General features: G+C 40.4%; 1 protein-coding gene and 1 long non-coding RNA gene across 3 annotated transcripts in view; one reads left to right on the top strand and one right to left on the bottom strand.

Annotated features, from left to right (window-relative positions):
- GGTA1 (glycoprotein alpha-galactosyltransferase 1 (inactive)) overlaps positions 1 to 2,447 on the top strand; it is a 32,808-nt gene extending 30,361 nt beyond the window's left edge. Inside the window, 1 exon segment of the mRNA XM_073021892.1 lies at positions 2,346 to 2,447. The gene's annotated coding sequence lies outside the window, so the exon portion shown is untranslated.
- Positions 728 to 22,097, bottom strand: part of LOC103218903 (uncharacterized) — a 65,258-nt gene continuing 43,888 nt past the window's right edge. For both annotated transcript variants that reach the window (XR_012094873.1, XR_012094872.1), the window contains exon 3: positions 728 to 2,710. This is a non-coding gene — a long non-coding RNA (uncharacterized lncRNA). The remainder of the gene's footprint in view (positions 2,711 to 22,097) is intronic.

The following is a 22,097-nucleotide window of genomic DNA, read 5'->3' as shown; positions in this document are numbered from 1 at the left end:
TTTTTAGTAGAGACCGGGTTTCACCATATTGGCCAGGCTGGTCTCAAACTCCTGACCTTGTGATCCACCTGCCTTGGCCTCCCAAAGTGCTGGGATTACAGGCGTGAGCCACCGTGCCTGGCCTTTTTTTTTTTTTTTTTTTTTTTGAGATGGAGTCTTGCTCTGTTGCCCAGGCTGGAGTGCAGTGGCGCCATCTCAGCTCACTACAACCTCCACCTCCCTGGTTCCAGCAATTCTCCTGCCTTAGCCTCCCAAGCAACTGGGACTACAGGCATGTGCCACCATGCCCAGATAATTTTGGTATTTTTAGTAGAGACCGGGTTTCACCATATTGGCCAGGCTGGTCTCAAACTCCTGACCTTGTGATCCACCTGCCTTGGCCTCCCAAAGTGCTGGGATTACAGGCGTGAGCCACCTTGCCCCGCAATGGGGGACAGCGTGCAATGTTTTTCAAAGGAATAGATAAATAGTTAAAATACCACTAAATACCTACTAGAATGGCCAAAATTCAAAACACTGACAACACCAAATGCTGACAAGGATGTGGAGCAACAGGAACACTTATTCATTGCTTGTAGGAATGCAAAATGGTACAGCCACTTTGGAAGACAATTTGGCAGTTTCTTACAAAACTAAATATACTCTTACCATACGATCCAGCAATCGTGCTCCTTGGTATTCACCCAAGTGAGTTAAAAACTTATGTCTACACAAAAACCTGCACATGGATATTTACAGAAGCTTTATTTCATAATTACCAAAACTTGAAAGCAACCAAGATGTCCTTTGGTAGATGAATAGAAAAATGAACTAAGCCACATCCAGATAATGGAATATTATTCTGTGCTAAAAAGAAATGAGCTATCAAGTCATGAAAGATATAAAAGAACCTTAAATGCATGTTACTAAGTAAAAGAAGCCACACTGAAAAGGCTACATGCTGTATGCTTATATGACGTTCTGGAAAAGGTAAAACTATGGAGACAGTAAAAAGGTCAGTGATTGTTTGGGGTTGTTCGGGGAGGGAAGGATTAATAAGCAAAGCTCAGATAATTTTTAGGGCAGTGATGATATTTTGTATGATACTATAATGGTGGATACATGTCATTATACTTTTGTTAAATCCTTAGAATGTACCACACCAAGAGTGAACCCTAATGTAAAACTATGGATGTTGGGTGATAGTGATATGTCTGTGTAGCTTCATTGATCGTAACAAATGCACCACTCTGGTGCAGGGATGTTGATAGTGGGGGGATGGGGGCTGTGCAAATGTGGGAGCAAGAGGTATATGGGAATTCCGTACTTTTGGCCCAATTTTTTTGTGAACCTAAAACTTCTCTAAACAATGTAGTCCTTTTTTTTCTTTTTTTTATATTTTAAATTTTTTAATCTTCTCTTTTCATCTATGTTTACTCAGCCACCAAACGTGGCTTACTGCTAACATAGTCCTTTTTTAAAAATAAAGAAAAAGTAGTTAAAATAAGGTTAAATCAGAAGTTGCTCATTCTAGTATTTGGATGGACTAGTATTTTGGATGATGGTGTGTGGACAATGGATTGGTGTTTTAGGTGACTAGTGGGAGGCTCATAGGATGACTATGTAACATGAAAGCAGATCTAGATCTCAGAACTCATTCTCTGTATCACACAGGACAAGGGAGTTCCGCTGTTTGGGCTTAATGCATCCCCATTGGATCCAAGGGCCACATCACCCTTGTACCTGGTCTGGCAGTAGCAACATTAGGGTTTATGTTAGGGCTTTTGAATTGAGCTCAAGAACAAGTACCCCCTTTGACTGTCCAAAGTCTGAACCAATTGGCAAATTGGCCAAAGGGGTAAGGAAGGCAGAGAGTGGTAAATATCACCCTCATTATAGTTAAAGCTCATATGGGAGAATGTGGCTTATATCTGCAGACCCTGCACCTCCTAAATATTCAACCCCCAGAGTTAGAAAGACTTGAGCATCCAGGCACCTACAGGCCTCTGGATGTGAAAATAGATCCTGTACTAAGCTTCCTGCAAAACCCAGAGCAGTTGAGAACACATGCTCTCTTGGACTGGCTGGTTCCCAAAAGCCAGAGGAGAGGAAGGATAGGGTAGTGCATGTCTAGTTCTAGCTGCTTTTCCAAAATTGGCAGTCAGGTAAGTCATTCCAGCTTCCCACGGACTGAGTGACTGAATGGTGGAGAGTAGCCAGGGGCATTACACTAACATGAAAACATACCCGGGGTGGGAAGAAATCATTCTTCTACTAACTATAAAATACAGACATGATTATAACAGCATGTGATTTCTTTCAGGAATCCCAAAGGTCAAATGTTTTGCTTTTCTTCTTTGTTTCAGATATATTGAGCATTACTTGGAAGAGTTCATAATACCTGCTAATAGGTACTTCATGGTCGGCCACAAAGTCATATTTTATACATCATAGTGGATGATGTCTCCAAGGTGCTGTTTATAGAGCTGGGTCCTCTGCATTCCTTAAAAGTGTTTGAGGTCAAGCCAGAGAAGAGGTGGCAACACATCAGCATGATGCCTGTGAAGATCATCAGGGAGCACATCTTGGCCCACATCCAACACGAGGTCGACTTCCTCTTCTGCATGGATGTAGACCAGGTCTTCCAAGACAATTTTGGGGTGAAGCCCCTAGGCCAGTCAGTGGCTCAGCTACAGCCCTGGTGGTACAAGGCAGATCCTGAGGACTTTACCTAGGAAAGGCAGAAAGAGTCAGCAGCATGCATTCCATTTGGCCAGGGGGATTTTTATTACCACACAGCCATGTTTGGAGGAACACCCATTCAGGTTCTCAACATCCCCCAGGAGTGCTTTAAGAGAATCCTCCTGGAAAAGAAAAATGACATAGAAGCTGAGTGGCATGATGAAAGCCACCTAAACAAGTATTTCCTTCTCAACAAACCCTCTAAAATCTTATCCCTAGAATACTGCTGGGATTATCATATCAGCCTGCCTTCAGATATTAAAACTGTCAAGCGGTCGTGGCAGACAAAAGAGTATAATTTGGTTAGAAATATCATCTGACTTCAAATTGTGCCAGTAGATTTCTGAATTTGAGAGAGGAGTATTCTGGCTACTTCCTCAGAAAAGTAACACTTAATTTTAAGTTAAAAAAAAAATACTAATGAAACACCAACATGGCAAACACATACCATTCCTCCTTGTAACTTGAGGCTTTGTAATGTGGGAGAATGAATCTAGGGTAATCAGATGTAAATTCCCAGTGATTTCTTATCTATTTTGGGTTTGGGGGAAATACTATCAACTGAACCAAAAAGAACTTGTCATAGGCAAAGATAAAGCCAGAAACACTCTACACATGCCACATAACATCTGGAGAAAAGGGTGCTAAGGGAAGCGTTTGGCAGCAAGATATGATTGTAAGGGGTTGTCCCTTGAGTTCAATGCCTGCCTATTTCCAATGGATCTAAAACAACGTGAAGTTACTGTGCAGCAGAGCTCTCAGTAAAGATACCATTTGCCTTGGCAATCCTCAAAATGCTTCAATAGCAGATTGCTTCAGGCCATCTGTAGTCCGTCCTTTTCTCATCAGGATGTTGTTTGGCTTCTGTGCGAAAAATTGGTGGAGTGTCCTAGTAGATATCATGGTGGTGCATGATCAGAGTCCCAAGGAACCTGAATGAGCCAAGGTGCCCAGCATGAAGTCAAAACAAAGCCTTGACATGAGTTTGCATGAAATAGCAAACAGAGAGTGGAAGAAAGGAGCCGATCACTGTGGGGCAGTGCCACCCTGGGGGCACTTAGGGTATGGGGTTGGTGCTTAAATACATCACGGATCCAGGCACTGAATGGGAGGAAGTGTGAGTGATTTCCAGCCTCGTTGACCCTATGAATGACAAGCAGCGGGGACTTGAACGGAATATGTTTCTTGTGTTGCCTAAGTGGTATTCAGTCTACCAGACTGCAACTTGCATCTTCTAATCCTCGGCAAAGAGATGTGGATGGTGTCAGAGAAGGCAAAGGCCTGCAGTGGATTGAAGAGGCTTGCAAGCAGTTCTGTTTCTAGGATGTGGGCTTCATCAGAGGACACTCAGTCATCAGCTGGTCTCACCACTTAGTTAGTCTAAACCTCAGGGTTCCTCAGCCCCTCATACCCCAACTTGGAGGGCTGAAATCCAGGAGTAGACTGCAGAAACAGCCCTCCCATCAAGTAACCTCTTGTTTTCTCCTGCTCCATCTGCACTGTGGAAGTGTAACAATTAGACATGCTTGGCAAAACGGTTAATTGATTTTGTAACAGAAGCATGAGCCATAACAATGGGAGATCTAGTTATCATGACTGAACAGTTTAACATTCAATTCCCTTCTCTAAGAGAAGCTGTGAAATCCTACATATTATTTAAAGTTAACCATATCAATGTAAAAGAAGTTAGGAGGCAACATGTACATATGCACATATCTTTGTATTTTGCTTGTGTTCCAGTCTAGGTCATTTGTTTCTATTTTCAAGCAATTTATTTGAAAAGCCATTGCACTAGCCTGTTGTATACTGCAATGAGCTTCTTTTATAAAATGAAACTTAGATTTTCTTGACCATTTCACTGTGCCTCCTACTTCATTTCTTGCCAAAAAATCTGACATCCAACAAAACAAAACAAAACAAAAACTCTGAATTAGTGGGCTTTAAAAAGGAAAAAGTAGGGCTTTGAAAAAGGAAAAGTAGATCACACATCAGTTAAGACTCCTGCTTCTCTATTAGTCAGGTTGTCTTGGATTCAGTCTGGAGTAGGGAGAGTTTAAGGGTTTTTAAGTCCTGAACCAAAGAAATTATTTAGCCTGAAAGTTTAGAGCAAAGAACTCATGTTTACTTTTAAGTGAATTTCTTGATTTTTTAAAAAAAAATTTCATTAAAGTTTAAATCTCCAATGGACAAATTCATGATCTTGTTCATCGTTATTACTAAACTTTTTAAAAATTTTCCCAACTTACAATTAAATAAATTATTTTCTTAGTATATTCTGGTCTGGTCATGGATTGTGCATTTCCTCCCAAAGATATTCAAAATTGTCAATTAGAGAATTTTAGGTTTTCAGACTCAGAAAAGTCCTCACGCAATTCTGAAAATGTGTCCACTATTACAAAAATAGAACAGACTTGGGATTCCCAAATTTTTGTTTGTTTTTGAGACAGGGTCTCACTCTGTCACCCACGCTGGAGTGCAGTGGTGTGATCATGGTTCACTGCAGCCCCAACCTCCTGGGCTCCAGTGATCCTCTCACCTCAGCCTCCTGAGTAGCTGGGACTACAGGCGCTGCCACTCCCCACTAATTAAGAAAAAAACTTTTTTATAGAAATGGGGTCTCACTATGTTGCCTAGGCTGGTCTCAAACTCCTGGGCTCAAATGATCCTCCTGTCTGGGCCTCCCAAAATGCTGGGATTACAGGCGTAAGCCACCATGCCCGGCCAAGGGATTCCCCAACTTTTAAGCAACAAATATTTATATAGAGCTTTCCACAGCAATGCACTGAAATAATGAACTGCCAGTGAAAGAATCATTAGGGAAAGGCTTGCCCCTGAAGCCCAGGGTGGGGCATCAGGGCAGAGGAAGAAAACAATGCCATCACCATATCTGGGGATTATTAGTCCTGACGTCTGGGGAATATATCTGGTCAAGTGGGAAAAGTCTGGATTTCCAACAGGTGTACTTATACTAAAAAATTTAAAGATGACCAGGCTAATTTAGTGAGATGCCCTGAATATACAACAGGGCATGATTACCTCATAGTGGAGAATTAATCTCATTTCATAAAAGAGGAAGATGAGGTCCAGAAGGGTTTTAGACTCAGAAAGGTCCTCATGTCCTTCTGAAAATGTGTCCACTATTACAAAAATAGAACAGACTTGGGATTCCCAAATTTTTGTTCGTTTTTGAGACAGGGTCTCACTCTGTCACCCATGCCGGAGTGTGGTGGTATAATCATGGCTCACTGCAGCCTCGACCTCCTGGGCTCAAGTGGTAAATTGCAGGTGACTGACGTGGGCTTCATCAGAGGACAGTCGGTCATCAGTTGGTCCCACCACTTAGCTAGTCTAAACCTCAGGGTTCCTCAGCCCATCATAGCCCAACTTGGAGGACTGACATCAAGGAGTAGACTGGAGAAATAGCCCTCCTGTCAAGTAACCTTTTGTAAGTGGTAAGTGACTGAACTGAGGCTCAAAGCAGGGAAACTCACAAGGACAGATGTGCTGGCAGTGCATTCAGAGGGCCATGTTTCATATCATGGAAAGCGCAACTATATATCTTCCCAGGCCTCTACCATCTCCCATTTTTTATGCATTAAACCTACCCCAAATGCATTAAGTAAGTTTAAAAGCATCATGTTTAAAAAAATCGGTTAGGCAGGGTGGCTTAACCCCCGTAATCCCAACACATTGGGAGGCCAAGGCAGGTGGATTGTTTAACTCCAGGAGTTCGAAATCAGTCTGGCAACAGGGTGAAACCCTATCTCTGTAAAAAATACAAAAATTAGCCGGGTGTGGTGGTGTGTGCCTGTAGTCCTAGCTATTCAGGAGGTTAAGGTGGGAAGATCACTTGAACCCAGGAGGTAGAGGTTATGTGAGCCGAGATCATGCCACCACACTCCAGCCTGGGCAACAGAGACCCTGTCTCAAAAAATAAAATATTGTTATCATTCTTATCTTTACATTATGCATGGAGGGCTGATGTAAGCACCACGGCCATGCACTGAGCAGTTATATCAGGGCAAGGCTTCGGGAGGTGTGATCAGGCAGAGGAGTAGTTGGAAAGAATAAACCATACTTCCTCCTTCCACTCCACCTCAAATCTGGGAACCACATTCAGCCAAAAGGGGAAAAATGTGTTCAAGGCCTGAAGGATTTCTCTTTGTCCCTCTTTGCTCTCTCTTAGCCAAAGCCACCACTGTTAGGAACCTCAACTATGGCAGTACTTATAAGCACTTATTTAATGTACTGTTTGTTAAATGTGCCTAATGTAAACAAATAACACTGGCATGATTGCATATTCACAAGCATGAAAAGTCATAGAAAGTGAATGTGTAATACACTACACATACCGTTTAAGGAAAGAAAAGAGTCAAGTAGGGATCCACTGGTGAATATCTGAGATCTGAAAGAGTGGCGATCCAGGATTTAAAACCAGGACTGTCTGCCAGGATTGTCTTACTGTGCTCGTTCCACAGCTCCATACTTCTTTCTCACTCTGTTTTACACACACACACACACACACACAAACACACACACATTTTAACCATCTTATTGGGGAAAACAAAGAAGTCAACATCAAAGCTCTCAATGCCCTTGTTAGGCATTAAAGAGAGGGGATTCAGGAGACCCTAAACTCTTTAAAGGTAAAATGTAAGTCTAAAATTGGAGAAGCAGGAACATGAAACCTGACCAGGTATGAGGCATAGGTAGTACCAGGGCTAAGGGAGTATGAAAGAAGGATGGCTCAGGGAGGTGGAAGAAGCCTCAGAGAATCTGACTCTGAACTGAGCTTTGAAAGGACAGAAGGGATCACTGTGAAGAGTGGATGGAATGAGGTTTCAGAGGGAGAAGCAGCAGGTCTGAAGCCCAGACTGCTGCAATAAGACCTTCAAGGAAACCAATAGGAATGGTGCTTTGGGACTGGATGAAATCACCCGGCAGAGCCTGTGTGAAAAGGGCTGGCTGATCACCCCATATTCGCCCAGCATTTCTGGTGTTCTCCCTCCCTTCCCAGCAATCCCTAATCTCCCTCAGGAGTACTCCCTCAGCAAGTACTCTTGGCTAAATCAATCAATCAGGACTTTCCATTTCTCTGGTGACAACTACTGATTCAAGGGTGGGCAGGTGACCTAAAGTAGTCTAAACAAAGTGAATTTCAAGTCTTCTACTAGAAATTAGGACACATGTAATACTGGGGGCTGCTGGACAAGGGAAGTCCACCTTAGGATGAAATTGACAATAGGAAAGGAAGAGCAGAGACACTGAAGGAAACCCAGGCCCTGGTGACAACTTTGAGCCATTGGATCCAGCCTTACCTAAGGTCTGCACTGTCTGTGGGCTTTTCAAATGCGTGGGCCAGTAAAGGCCCATGACTGTTTAAGCCAGCTGGAATTGGACTCTCTCTTACTTATAACTGACAATATCTCCATTGAACCCCTCTAGGATTATTAACTCCTTAAAGGCAGAGCCATAGCCTGCCATTGCATCAGCTCTAGCACCTACTGCATCACCTATTTCGGAAGTACTCCTTAACAAATATTTACTGAACAAGTGAATGAATGCACCAACATTCATTCCGATCATGCCTTGAAATGTTTTGCTTTAGTTGGAAGGTTTTACATTTTTTATTATAGGCTGTGTGTCCTATTAAAAAGCAAGTGTTTGGATATCTGGCACCTGGAACTTTTCCTCCTGTAGTATACAGTATGGGAACTCAAGAGTTGCAGCCTGGGCTGTAGGCTTAAGCTCCAACTTGGTGCCATAAGCTGGTGGGTTCAGTGCTACTTCAAGGTCGGCAATGTGTAGAATAAATTTGCTTCATCAGCATAGAGCAGTGGTTCTCAGCCTGGGAATCGCTCTCCTCTCCAACCCACGGGACATTTGGCAATGGCAATGTCTGGAGGTATTTTTGGTTGTCACAGTTGGTGGAGGGGTGGGTGCTATCTGCATACTGGGTAGAGGCCAGGAATGTTGCTAAACATCCTGGGCAACATGGCGAAACCCTGTCTCTACACAAAATACAAAAAGAAAAAAAAATAGCCAGGCATGGTGGTGTGTGCCTGTAGTCCCAGGTACTCAGGAGGCTGAGGTGAGAGGATCACCTGACCCCAGGGATTCAAGGCTGCAGTGAGCTATGATTGTACCACTGCTCTCCCACCTGGACAACAAAGTGAGATCCTGTCTTAAAAACAGAACAAAACAAAACCAGCAAAGCGTGGTGGCTCCCGCCTATAATCACAGCACTTTGGGAGGCCGAGACGGATGGATCACTTGAGGTCAGGAGTTCAAGACCAGTCTGGCCATCGTGGTAAAACCCTGTCTCTACTAAAAATACAAAAATTAGCCTGGTGTGGTGGTGGGCACCTATAATCCCAGCTACACGGGAGGCTGAGGCAGGAGAATCGCTTGAACCCAGGAGGCGGAGGTTGCAGTGAGCTGAGATTGTGCCACTGCACTCACTCCAGCCTGGGCGACAGAGCGAGACTCTGTCTCCAAAATCAAAACGAAACAAAAAACTATCCTACAACAAAGAATTATCTAGCTCAACATGTCATTAGTACCAAGGTTGAGAAACCCAGGTATAAAGTTTTCTTGGGCTTCATTAATAAACAAACATTGGGAACTAATATGCATTACACTCGCCCATCTACACCTGGGAATAGTCCCCTGATCTGCATCAAGAGCCTCCAACTCACCTCCTGGTTGTCCGCTAACATTCACAGCTTTAGAGAACACAAAAGTAGTTCTCTATACTGGACACGAGAGGGCAGGAATTTCCAAAGATAAGCCTGTTAACCTAAGTGACTGCAGTGATTAAAAATATTCTTTGCCAGAGCTGCTGAAGACTCTGCACATTTGTAGAAATAGATATTGATTTTGTATATAAATGAAAATGGCAATTAATATTTAAAGGATGTGGCTATAAAAAACAGCCTTATTAGTTAAAATAAATGAGTTTAACAATTAGTTAAAATAAGCCTTAGCTGTCTAAACTCCAAAAGGAATTTACTGGGAGACTACTGGAGAATTCTGTGAATACAAGGGAGAATTGACAGGGAAACAGTGGCATGCTGAAGCCAGCTCGTACTGGCTTGTGAGAGTCTATCATAGGCAATACTTCCCAAGTCCCTGTTCAGTGACATCACTGTGACAGCTTGAAATAGGCCATGGTGGGAGTATTTACACCACAGGAGTCATCAAGCACTAGAAACCAGGGCTCCTTTTCCTTTCCTTAATTTCCTTCTTTCTTTCTTTTTTTTAGAGTGTCAGTTGTTAAAAGTTTACCAGTATTATCACTGTAACCAGGCCATGAGTAAGAACCAGGAAAGCTTAGGGGTCTCCGCAACTGAAAATTGTGGACTCTCCCTAGAGGTCTGCCATTAATAGGATTCAATTCCAACTATCTCCAGTCTCAGGGTTTCTTCCTTCAAAATTCTAAATTCCTAGGAAAGAAAACTCGAAAGTCACCATGCCCAGCTAAGATTTTTGTATTTTTAGAAGAGACGGGGTTTCACCATGTTGGCCAGGCTGGTTTTGAACTCCTGACCTCAAGTGATTCACCCATCTCAGCCTCCCAAAGTGCTGGGATTACAGGCATGAGGCATTGTGCCTGGCCTGTATCCTTGCTAATACCCTTCCTCTGTCCTCACTTGGCCCCCTGGAACAGCCACCATCATGAACCCTGGTTTATCATTCCCTTGCTTTCTGTTTTAAAATATAAATTTATATCCTCTATATTCTGGGGGGAAATTCCATTTTTAATCTTTAGTTGTTTATAACTTTATAAAGAGGATATTACACTGCATGTAATTTTCGAGGACCTATTTTTCTCCTTAATGTTAGATTGTGAAGATTCATCCAGAAAGTGTACATCATTGTAATTCATTTTGATGGCTGCAGAATAATTGACTGTGGAAATACACCACAGTTTACTTATCCACGGCCTTGTTAATGAGCACTTCAATTGTTTCTAAATTTTTGCTATTATAAACAGTGCTGCTATAAATATTCTTATCGATGGCTCTTTGGTTAGATGAGGAGCCCCTGAGTGGTAAAATATGTTAATGTTTAATCTATGAGATAGTGCCAACATTATTTTTCAAAGAAGACACATCAGTTTAAATTTTCACCAGCAAAGGAGAACTAATCCTGCTGATGTGCGTGCTCTCGGACACTCTGTATTGCCAATAGAACAGGCAGAAAAATTTATCTCTTTGTAGCCATTTGAATTTATTTAATTACTAAAGCAGCAGAACATTTCTTCATGTGTTTGTTGGTCACATGTGCTTCCTCTTTAGTGAAATGTGTTCATATATGTTGCCCATTTCTGTTGAATTATTTGTGCTGTGTTGATTTATAGAATATATTATTGAGGCCGGGCACGGTGGCTCACACCTGTAATCCCAGCACTTTGGGAGGCCAAGGTAGGTGGATCACTTGAAGTCAGGAGTTTGAGATCAGCCTGCCCAAAACAGTGAAACCTGTTTCTACTAAAAATATAAAAATTAGCTGGGCATGGTGGTGCTTGCCTGTAATCCCAGCTGCTCAGGAGGCTGAGGCAGAAAAATCGCTTGAACCTGGGAGGCAGAGGTTGCAGTAAGCCGAGATCACACCACTGCTCTCCAGCCTGGGTGACAGAGTGAGTGAGACTTTGTCTCAAAAAAAGAAAATAAATAAATAAATAAATAAATATATATATATATATATATATATATATATTATTGATACTAATCCTTTGCCCCCTGTATGTACCATAAATGTCTTCTCTCAATTATAAATAAAATAGCTGTCCAATATTTATCTCTGACCTCATCTTCAACTATTGTCTCCCTCCCTCCACTCCAATCACACTGGCCTCCTTGATGTTCCTCAGATACGTGAAGCACGCTTCACCTCAGGGCCTTTGTACCTTCTGTTCTTTCTGCACGAACCATTCATCCTCCAAATAGCAAAATGGTTCATTCTTTCACTTCCTTCAAGACTCCTCTCAAATGTTACTTTATCAGTGAAGCCTCCTCCACCCAGCCTGTATAAAATGACACAAACTCCCATTCTCTTTCTCTCTTACCCAGTTTTATCTTTCTCCACCGTACTCATCAACATCTGACATACTATATATTTGTTTATTCATTTATTATCTGTCTCTCCTCACTAGAATGTGCCTAGAAAAGTGCCTAGACATAGTAGGAGGCTCAATAGTTATAGAATAAATAAATACATGTAATCTCTTGTCTAATTGCAATGACAAGCACTCTCAGAACAATGAAATAGTGGTAGTAGCAGGTATTCTTTAATTGGAAAGCTTGTGTTTTACTATTAAGAATCATTATTAGCTTTTAATTTAAGATACATAGAGAAATGAAATGACTTCTTTAATATGTGAGATATTAGGGAAGATGCTCATTGTCGGTTCTTATTAAAAGAAAAAACTACAGGCTTAAAGTAAATATGAAAGGATAAATGTCTCAGAACAGCCAAGGGAAGTGTGAAAAACAAGAAAGTTAAAGAGGATTTTGCCTTAACAAATATCAGAACATATTATAACACTACTGTAATCAAACCAACAAGGAATAGATTAGAGGAATAGTGAATACAAAATTAGGGCACAGTATATATGAAAGTTAACATGTAACAATAGTATTTTTTAAATTGGTGAGAAAAGAATGGGTTAGTTAATAAATTACACTACTCGCACTTCTGGTAATCCAAGTGGAAAAAAGTGGGCCTCCACCTTATGCCATATATAAAAATAAACTCCTGATGGATTTATTTAATGTTAATATTTATTGAATTTTATTTACTTAATAAATTTACTTAATTTAAGACTTAAATGTAGAAAATAAAACAATAAAAATTATGTTAAAAAATCCACAACATGCAAAATCTAGGTAAGGAGGAGATCTTAGAGTTTTTTGTTTATGTTGTTTTGTTTTGTTTTTGTTTGTTTTTTGAGATAGAGTCTTGCTCTGTTGCCCAGGCTTGAGTGCAGTGGCTCAATCTTGGCTCACTGCAACCTCCATTTCCCGGGTTCAAGCGATTCTCCTGCTTCAGCCTCCCAAGTAGCTGGGATTACAGGCGTGCACCACCACGCCTAGCTAATTTTTGTATTTTTTTTAGTAAAGATGGGGTTTTACCATGTTAGCCAGGCTGGTTTCAAACTCCTGACCTCAGGTGATCCACCCACCTCGGCCTCCCAAACTGCTGGGATTACAGGTGTGAGCCACTGCACCTGGCCTAATTTTTTAGGTTTTTTTTTTTTTTTTTTTTTTTTTGGTAGAGTCAGGATCTCCCTGTGTTACTGAGGCTGGTCTTGAACTGCTGGCCTCAAGCAGTCCTCCCACCTCAGCCTCCCAAAGTGCTGGGATTACAGGTGTGAGCTACCAGGCCCAGCCAAGATCTTAATGCCAGAAACCTAATAGCTGTTTAAAAAGCTGTATTTGAATATACAAAAATTTCTAAATTTTTATTTGCTTAAAAAATTAATATATAAGAAAACCACCTCGTTAGAAATTATTTGTAATACAAATGAAAGAGTAATTATCTAAATACAAGGCACTTATAAATTGCTGAGAAAAATTTAACAATGCAGTAAAAAATATGAAACTCATAATAGACTAAATCAAGATGACTAAAAAGCTTATGAAAAGATGCTCAGGCCAGGCACGGTGGCTCACACCTGTAATCCCAGAACTTTGGGAGACCGAGGCAGGCAGATCACCTGAGGTCAAGAGTTCGCGACCAGCTTGGCCAACATGGTGAAATCCCCCTCTCTACTAAAAATACAAAAATTAGCTGGGCATGGTGGTGCGTGCTTGTAGTCCCAGCTTCCCAGGAGTCTAAGGTGGGAGAATTGCTTGAACCCGGGAGGCAGAGGCTGCAATGAGCTGAGATTGCACCACTGCACTCCAGCCTAGGTGAAAGAGCGAGACTCCATCCAAAAAAAAAAAAAAAAAAAAAGAAAAAGAAAAAAGAAAGAAAAGATGCTCAAATTCACTACAAATCAGATAATTGCAAAGTAATTTAATAATGAGCTGTTATTTATACCCATCAAACTGCAAAATGCTAGATCTAAAATTTTAAAAGGTAGGAAAAGTGCTGGTGGAAATGTGAAGTATTAGAGCATTTGAAAAATAACTGGGTACTATCTATTAAAAGTAAACAATACATATACCCTTAGCCCCAGCAATCTCACTCCTGGGATTATCCAGTAAAATAACAGCACCAATACATAAAGACATAAGATTAAGAAAGTTTATTGCATTTATTTTCCTAGTGACAAAAATTCCAGAGATAAAATGAATGTCCATTAGTAAGGAAATGGCTAAACAAAGCGTCCACATCTTGGAATATTATGTAGCCATTAAAAATAATGAATAAGAACTATTTTAGATAACCTGGGGAGATTTCACAAAGTAGCATTGAGTGAGAAAAGCAGATACAGAAAAGTGTCTGTTATTTCATTATTGTAAAATAAGCAAGATTTTAAATGACTGCATATATACACATGTATGTATATATGTATATATTTGTATTGTACATGTTACCTATAGCATCACATAAATAATGCAAAAAAATGAAAGGTCACAAACTAGGCTACGAATAATGGTGATCCAGGCAGGAAGACAGGAGGTGAAGAAATTATATACTGATGGAACAGATGTGGGTAACAAATCCCCTGGACATTTTCTAGTACTATTCTATCAGTTTATGGTATAGTCCTCCTATATCACTTGTTTCTTTCTCCATTTAGATACATGCTCAGTTTCCTAGATCTAAATATAGGTCAATATAGCCTTGACTTACATGAGAAGACCCCACTCTTTCTCTAGATACACTTTTTGAACAAATTATACACTTCCACAATTATCATGAATCATATCTCATTAAATCTTAGTGATACCTTCTAGAATTGAAATTTCAAATTCATTTTAATACCTGTTATCTCTTTACCAAACATATGGATATCTTAGGTCATATACATTATTTCCCTCCTTTATGCTTCATTCTATATCACATCTATGATACTCCACAGTGTGGTACCATGAAACTTTAGCATTTTATCTGTATACTTTCTTTCTGGAAACTTTCATTGCAAATATTATACTTCATAATCAGATCACTTGTGTCCTGCTGAACATTATCTGCTCAGGCTTCATGGTGTTGTCTAACCTCCTCAGATACTGAATCTGTAGGGATATAAGAGAAACAACTCAAGTGATATGCAGTAACTTCAATTATGGGATTGTTTACAGAGATTTGGGCAAGGTTTAGAGACTCAACAGAGGATATGTAGGCACCCAGGGGTTTGCAACAGCAGGAAGCTGTGACCACTCCTAGGCCTAAAGGGGCAAGGAAAGGAATGGCATTACCAGAGACCAAAGATTGCTGGAATCATGAAAGAGGAGCCACCCAACAGAAGTTATAGTCATAGAAGGACATGGCCACCCTCAATATCTCAACAAACTGGAGAGAGAAAGCAGAAAAATAGATAATTCAACCTTTCTAGATAGAACCTCTCAGTCAGCACAACCTCTCATCTTATGCTGGTGCCTCCCTTTAGCAGAACCCACTGGAAGCCATAGATCAAGGGACCTTGGGTGATCAACCTGTTCCTAAGATACACAGCCAGGCAGAGAAAGGCTAAGGATAGGGGGAAAGTAAATGGAGAACAACTAGCACAATCCACCCCTTTTTCCATTCAGCATCATTTCTCAACCTTCGCTTAGATGAAGAATCTCATGTTACCAAAAAAGGAGAAACACAAAGTTCCATCAGCTACTGTATCATCATGAGGTGATAACAATTCAGTCATATTCCCACTGGAACTTAAACTTTAACACTAACCCTCTGGTATTCTAGATAAAGTAGCAGGGAAAGGGAAGAAAGTAATTAACATAATACATCACTACTGAGTCCCACCTCTGCTGCTGTTCAGGAGGCTGATAATAAAAGGAGGTAGTTAATTGCCACTGTTTCATGGTTTTCTTATCATATTCTTAACTGATAGTGACCCAAACCTCCATTCCTTAAGACTCATTTCCGAGTCCTTTAGTGGTCCTAGCTTACTGAATGAGTTGCCACAATTTATCACTGACCATTATTACTGGAAATGGAAGTACTAAGGGGCACCCCAGAGAATTCCTTGGGTTCTATATGCAGCTCTCTTTGCCATCACTGTGTAGTAGAAACTTAGTGTCTCCTTGATGATGAAGTTCAGTTGCCCCAACCAGTACACTAACACTATTTCTGCCTATTAGTTCAGCAGCATGAGGAACCTCATATGATTTGCTATTAGCTTCACAGAACCATGACTTTATTCCCTAAAAGAAGATTCCTCTCTTAGAAACTAGGAACTCCAAACCCATGGAACCCGAGTTCACAACAATAGCAAGCAAACATTCCATAAGCTGTAATCGTGAGCAGGAACATTCCCACATCCTCTATGCTTTATGGACTGTGTATTTTAGCTTTGGAAGAAACAGTATCTTACATTGATCATTGATTCAAAGCATGATGACATATTATACGATAGTGCCTCAACCTTTCAGGAATTGGTCTGTGAATCAGCACTGAAATTGAGACTTCTGCTGGCTGGTCCACTTTCTACCAGACCAGCTGCCTCTGAACAATGAGGCACATAGTAAGACCAAATAATTTTATGGAAATGAGTCAACTGCCACACTACTTTCATCATAAAGTGTGTACCTTGGGTAAGGTAATGTTGTGTGTGATACCATAGTAATTAGTGAGGTATTCTGTAAGTCAACAAAGCTGGCAGGTCTGCAGACAAGGAAAGCAAATCTGTACTCAGAACATGGGACTAACAGACATGTGCCACCACACCGGGCTAATTTTTGTATTTTTAGTAAAGATGGGTTTTGCCATGTAGGCCAGGCTGGCCTCGAACTCCTAGCCTCCAGTGATCTGCCTGCCTTGGTCTCTCAAAGGGCTGGGATTACAGGTGTGAGCCACTAAGTCCAGCCTGTTAAACAATTTTTTAAAAGAAGTTTTTAATTGCCTTCCGCTTTCAGAGACTCTTTTTCTTTTATTTTGGCAGCAAATCTTTAATCTGATCTCGTGAGGAAAGAGGGATAATTCTCAAACCCTTTCATCTTCTCAAATAGGTATCAATTTGTATCTGTAGCATGACTAATTTATAAGCATCATCACTATCACAAGGATACATCGGGCTAGTTGTAAGATGGATTTTGAGATTTGTGAGTCAATAGAAGTGTATGACTAGAAATTCTAAAAATAGAGAGGGGTTTTGGCCGGGAGCGGTGGTTCACGCCTGTAATCCCAGCACTTTGGGCCCGAGGCGGGCAGATCACCTGAGGTCAGGAGTTCAAGACCAGCCTGGCCAACATGGTGAAACCCCATCTCTACTAAAAATGCAAAAAAAATAGCCAGGCATGGTGGCAGGCACCTGTAATCCCAGCTACTTGGGAGGCTGAGGCAGGAGAATCGCTTGAACCTGGGAGGCGGAGGTTGCAGTGAGCCACGACTGTGCCATTGCACTCGAGCCTGGACAACAAAAAGGAAACTCCATCTCAAAAAAAAAAAAAAGAGAGAGAGAGAGAGGGGTTTTAAATAACTGAATAAAAAAACAAATAAAATTGGCCAGGCACAGTGGCTCATGCCTGTAATCCCAGCACTTTGGGAGGCCAAAGCGGGTGGATCACAAGGTCAGGAGTTCGAGACCAGCCTGGCCAACATGGTGAAACCCCGTTTCTACTAAAAATACAAAAATTAGCCGGGCGCAGTGGCTCATGCCTGTAATCCCAGCACTTTGGGAGGCCGAGGCGGGCGGATCACGAGGTCAGGAGATCGAGACCATCCTGGCTAACACGGTGAAACCCCGTCTCTACTAAAAATACAAAAAATTAGCTGGGCTTGGTGGTGCGCGCCTGTAGTCCCAGCTACTTGGAGGCTGAGGCAGGAGAATGGCGTGAACCCAGGGGGGCGGAGCTTGCAGTGAGCCGAGATGGCGCCACTGCACTCCAGCCTGGGCGACAAAGCGAGACTCCATCTCAAAAAAAAAAAAAACAAAACAAAACAAAACATAAAAATACAAAAATTAGCCAGGTGTGGTGGCACGCGCCTGTAGTCCCAGCTACTTGAGAGGGTGAGGCAGAAGAATCACTTGAACCCAAGAAATGGAGGTTGCAGTGAGCCGAAATAGCACCACTGCACTCCAAAAACAAAACAAAACAAATAAAATTGTATGTTAAAGAAGTTCTAAAATAGTAAGAGGGAATACTTTTGAAGGATTTATTATTTATTATATTATCATGGTGATGACTACTATTAATATACTATTAAAGGTTGCCAAATCCTACTTTGTCTGGGTCTGGATTTATAATTAAAATTTGCACCCATTAAAAGCAAAACAGCATCTCACTTTGTATTCAATTCCTTTCAAAATGAAGGTCTTAATTTGCTTTAATCCTTTAATGCCTTGCCTTCAGCCAAACTATTCAGTATTATTAATGCTGCTACTTTTGCTGTCATTTTGTTATTATTAGAAACAAATCGAATGTTTTTTCTCCCTTTTGACACTAATGTAATTTTCTTCCAGGTTGCATCAATAGGTTTAAAGCACTAGGGAAAAGGTAAAAATGGAATAGTAGTATAGATCTTCCAGGAGGAGAGAAAAAGAAAAAAGAGGAGGTGAAAACAAAGAACACATAAGGACACAGTGATACTGTTGGGTTTAAGCAAAAATCATAGAGCTGTTCAGACACTGAGTTACCTAAGTTTAAACTGCAGTCAGAACTCAAAGAAAATAATCCCTGGGCTCAAAAGGCAATATCATGTAACTACTAAAGTATACACTCTGAAGCCAGACTGGCTGGATCTTGAATCCTGATCTGCCATTTATTAGCTGTGTGATACTAAGAAATTTACTCTACCAATTTGTGCTCAAGTTTCCTCATGAAAAATAAGGATAATAATAGTACTTACCTTATAAGACATTGCAGGAATTAAATGAGTTATGTAAACATTTAAACACATAGTAAGTACTCGATAATCATTAGCCATTATCACTTGGACAACAACTTGTGAAGTCATAATCAAGTGCTATCTGCTTTATTTGTTTCTTATTTGTTCAACAGAAAACGACCGGATGTTGTAACAAGAACTGACTGGCTTGCTCTGGTCATATGGGAAGGAACTTACAACAGACAGGTCTTGGAAAAATATTACAAGAGGCTGAACATTATCATAGGGTTGACTGTATTTGATGCTGAAAAGTAGGTGCTACTAATAGTCATTCTTTTTTTTTTTTGGAAAAATATGGATGAGTACCCATGGATTTTCTACATCTAAAGATCTACTCATAATCCTAATCATTACTTCTGGTTGTCCTGTATAATTATTTACAGTGATTATTTTCTCCAGCCTTGGCTGAGTCCTTAAAACCACTTGAGTAGTCTTTTCATTAATATCCATTTAACTCTCTACTCTTTTTTCACAACAAACTTTATGATTTTTTTCAGGTCCCCAAACATATTACGTTCTCTTTCACTAACCAATGCAATTGAAGCTACAGACCAACTTCTCTATACTTACCTTGCTTAATGTCATTGACACATACGTGAGACAGCATGTTCAAATGGCATGTTCAAATGCCACATACTCTCCTGACAGTTTTTAGCAAAATAAATTTTTTTATGTTTCACAAATTTATAAATCAGTACCTGAAAGATTCATAAAATCTGCTAATAAGTACTTTATGACTGGCAACAATGTTATCCTTTATATCTTGTTGGATGACATCAACAAGCTACCTCGAATAGAGTTAGGTCCCCTTCAAACATGCAAAATACTTACTGTAGCATAATATCACACATGGCAAGTCTTTAATTACATATACATGAAGAACTTAAATGAGTACATCACAGACTACATCCAGCATGAAGTCGACTTTCTCTCCACTACGTCTGTAAACCAGATCTTCAAGAATGACTTTGGAGTAGAAACCCTGGGCACATCTGTAGCTCGACTCCATGCATGGCGGTGTTTTAAAAATGCTAAAGATTTCCCTTATGAGAAAAGACTTAAATCAGCAGCTTTCATCCCCTTTGGACAAGGAGATTTCTATTGCCATAGTGCAATTTTTGGTGGCACACTCCATGAGGTTGTAATCTTCATTAAAGAATATCAGAAAGGAATTGTTCAGGACACCACAAATAAATTTAACAACCTATATGAAAGCTACCTAAACAAATATTTTCTTGTCAATAAACCTACTAAGCTGTTACCACAAGAATATAATTGGGATACAAAGTTTAGGACCCCTCTACAAATGAAAAATGTTAAGATAGCATAATAACAGTCAAAAAGGCGATGGTTATACCACTAGGTTTATGAATTAACAAAGGCATCACAATAATTTCTCAAGTATAAAATTCATGAAAGTTTTTAGCTTTTTAGGAACTTACAAAAATGTACTATCTTCCAAAATAAATTATGTTTCTCTTTGCAATTTTGAACCATCTAAATCTACCTATACTGGATAAAGAATAAATGGATGATAATTTAATGTTATTACTTATACAATGTGATATTATATATTATTATAAATATGTGGAAATACTTTGGAGGCAAAAAATTTTCTTATGATGAAACACACCCAGACTCTAGCTCAGAAACATATGTATGTGTGTGTACATATATATGAGTATATACATGTGTGTATATATGTATGTATACACATACATGTATATATATAAAACACATATATACATATATAAGTCTATATGTATATATACGTGTATGTATACGTGTGTGTCTATACACACACACACATACACATACACTCATGCACAAAAACATACACAGAGACTATGTCAAAGGGATATATATAAAAGGAGAAAAATGAATATTCATCAACTCATTCATCAGATATTTACTACATTTTTCAGTGTTTGGACATAAATTGTTTGTGATTAATCTCCTCAATTAGTATTCAATCTGTCTAGCATCTGATTGAACTTAGGTGAACTAGAGATATCTTAATCAAATATATATCTTACTTTTATTGATACAAAGAGATGTTGAGTTCATATTTTTAAAAATGCTATGGGACTGTTTTTTTTTAAAATAGATATTTACTGAACTCCATAGTAAATGTACTCTTTTGGGTGTAGTCAGTTATAAAAAATGTTAAAAACTATAATTTGTCGGACCGAGTGTGATGGCTTATGCCTGTAGTACTTTGGGAGGCTGAGGTGGGCAGATCACTTGAGCCCAGGAGTTGAAAACCAGCCTAGGCAACATGGTGATACCCCACCTCTACAAAATATACAACAATTAGCTGGTCATGGTGGCATGCACTTGTGGTCCCAGCTACTCAGGAGGCTGAGGTAAGATAACCGATTGAGCCCAGGAGGTCAAGGCTGCAGTAAGCCTTACTCAAGCCACTGCACTCCAGCCTGAGCGACAGAGTGAGACCCTGTCTCAAATAATAATAATAATTTATCCTCAAAGAGCCTACAGTCTAGCAAGGAAGAGAAGACTATTCACAAATACTTCTTTTGCAAGTTTAAAAGTGCTCAAAATCACAAGGAAGACATAACTAAAATGCTATGATGGTTCAAGAAAGGAAGCACTTGCCTCTATAAGAATACGTAATCATACTAACGTTTTCATAAATTTAGTGAGGCATCATAGCATAGATATAAGAAGGCTAGGCACAGTGGCTCGTGCCTGTAATCCCAGCACTTTGGGAGGCTGAGATGAGAGGATCCCTTGAGCCCAGGAGTTGGAGACAAGCTGAAGCAACATAGTGAGATCCCCAATCTCTACAAAAAACAAACAAAAAAAGTAGCTGGGTGTGGTGGCATGCACCTGTAGTCCTGGCTATTCAGGAGGTTGAAGTGGGAGGATTGCTTAAGCTCAGGAGATTGAGGCTGCAGTGTGCTGTGATCATACTACTGCACTCCAACATGGATGACAGCGTGAGATTTTGTCTCAAAAAAAGAAAAAAGGCTCGCGCCTGTAATCCCAGCAGTTTGGGAGGCTAAGGTGGGCAGATCACTTGAGATCAAGAGTTCGAGACCAACCTGACCAACATGATGAAACCCCTTCTCTACTAAAAATACAAAAATTAACTGGGTGTGGTGGTGTGTGCCTGTAATCCCAGCTACTTCAGGAGGCTGAGGCAGGAGTATAACTTGAACCTGGGAGATGGAGGCAGCAGTGAGCCGAGATCATGCCAATACATTCCAGCCTGGGTGACAGAGAAAGAAGAGAAAAGGGAGAAAAGGGAGAAAGGGGAGGGGGGGAAGAGAGAGAGAGAGAGAGAGAGGGAGGAGGGAGGGAGGGAGGGAGGAAGGAAGGAAGGAAGGAAGGAGAGAAAGGAAGGAAGG

This window comes from Chlorocebus sabaeus, chromosome 12 (assembly GCF_047675955.1).
Source record: "Chlorocebus sabaeus isolate Y175 chromosome 12, mChlSab1.0.hap1, whole genome shotgun sequence".
Taxonomy (NCBI): domain Eukaryota; kingdom Metazoa; phylum Chordata; class Mammalia; order Primates; family Cercopithecidae; genus Chlorocebus; species Chlorocebus sabaeus.
The sequence above is the reverse complement of the archived record's forward strand: the minus strand, read 5'-3'. Positions and strand labels throughout refer to the sequence as shown.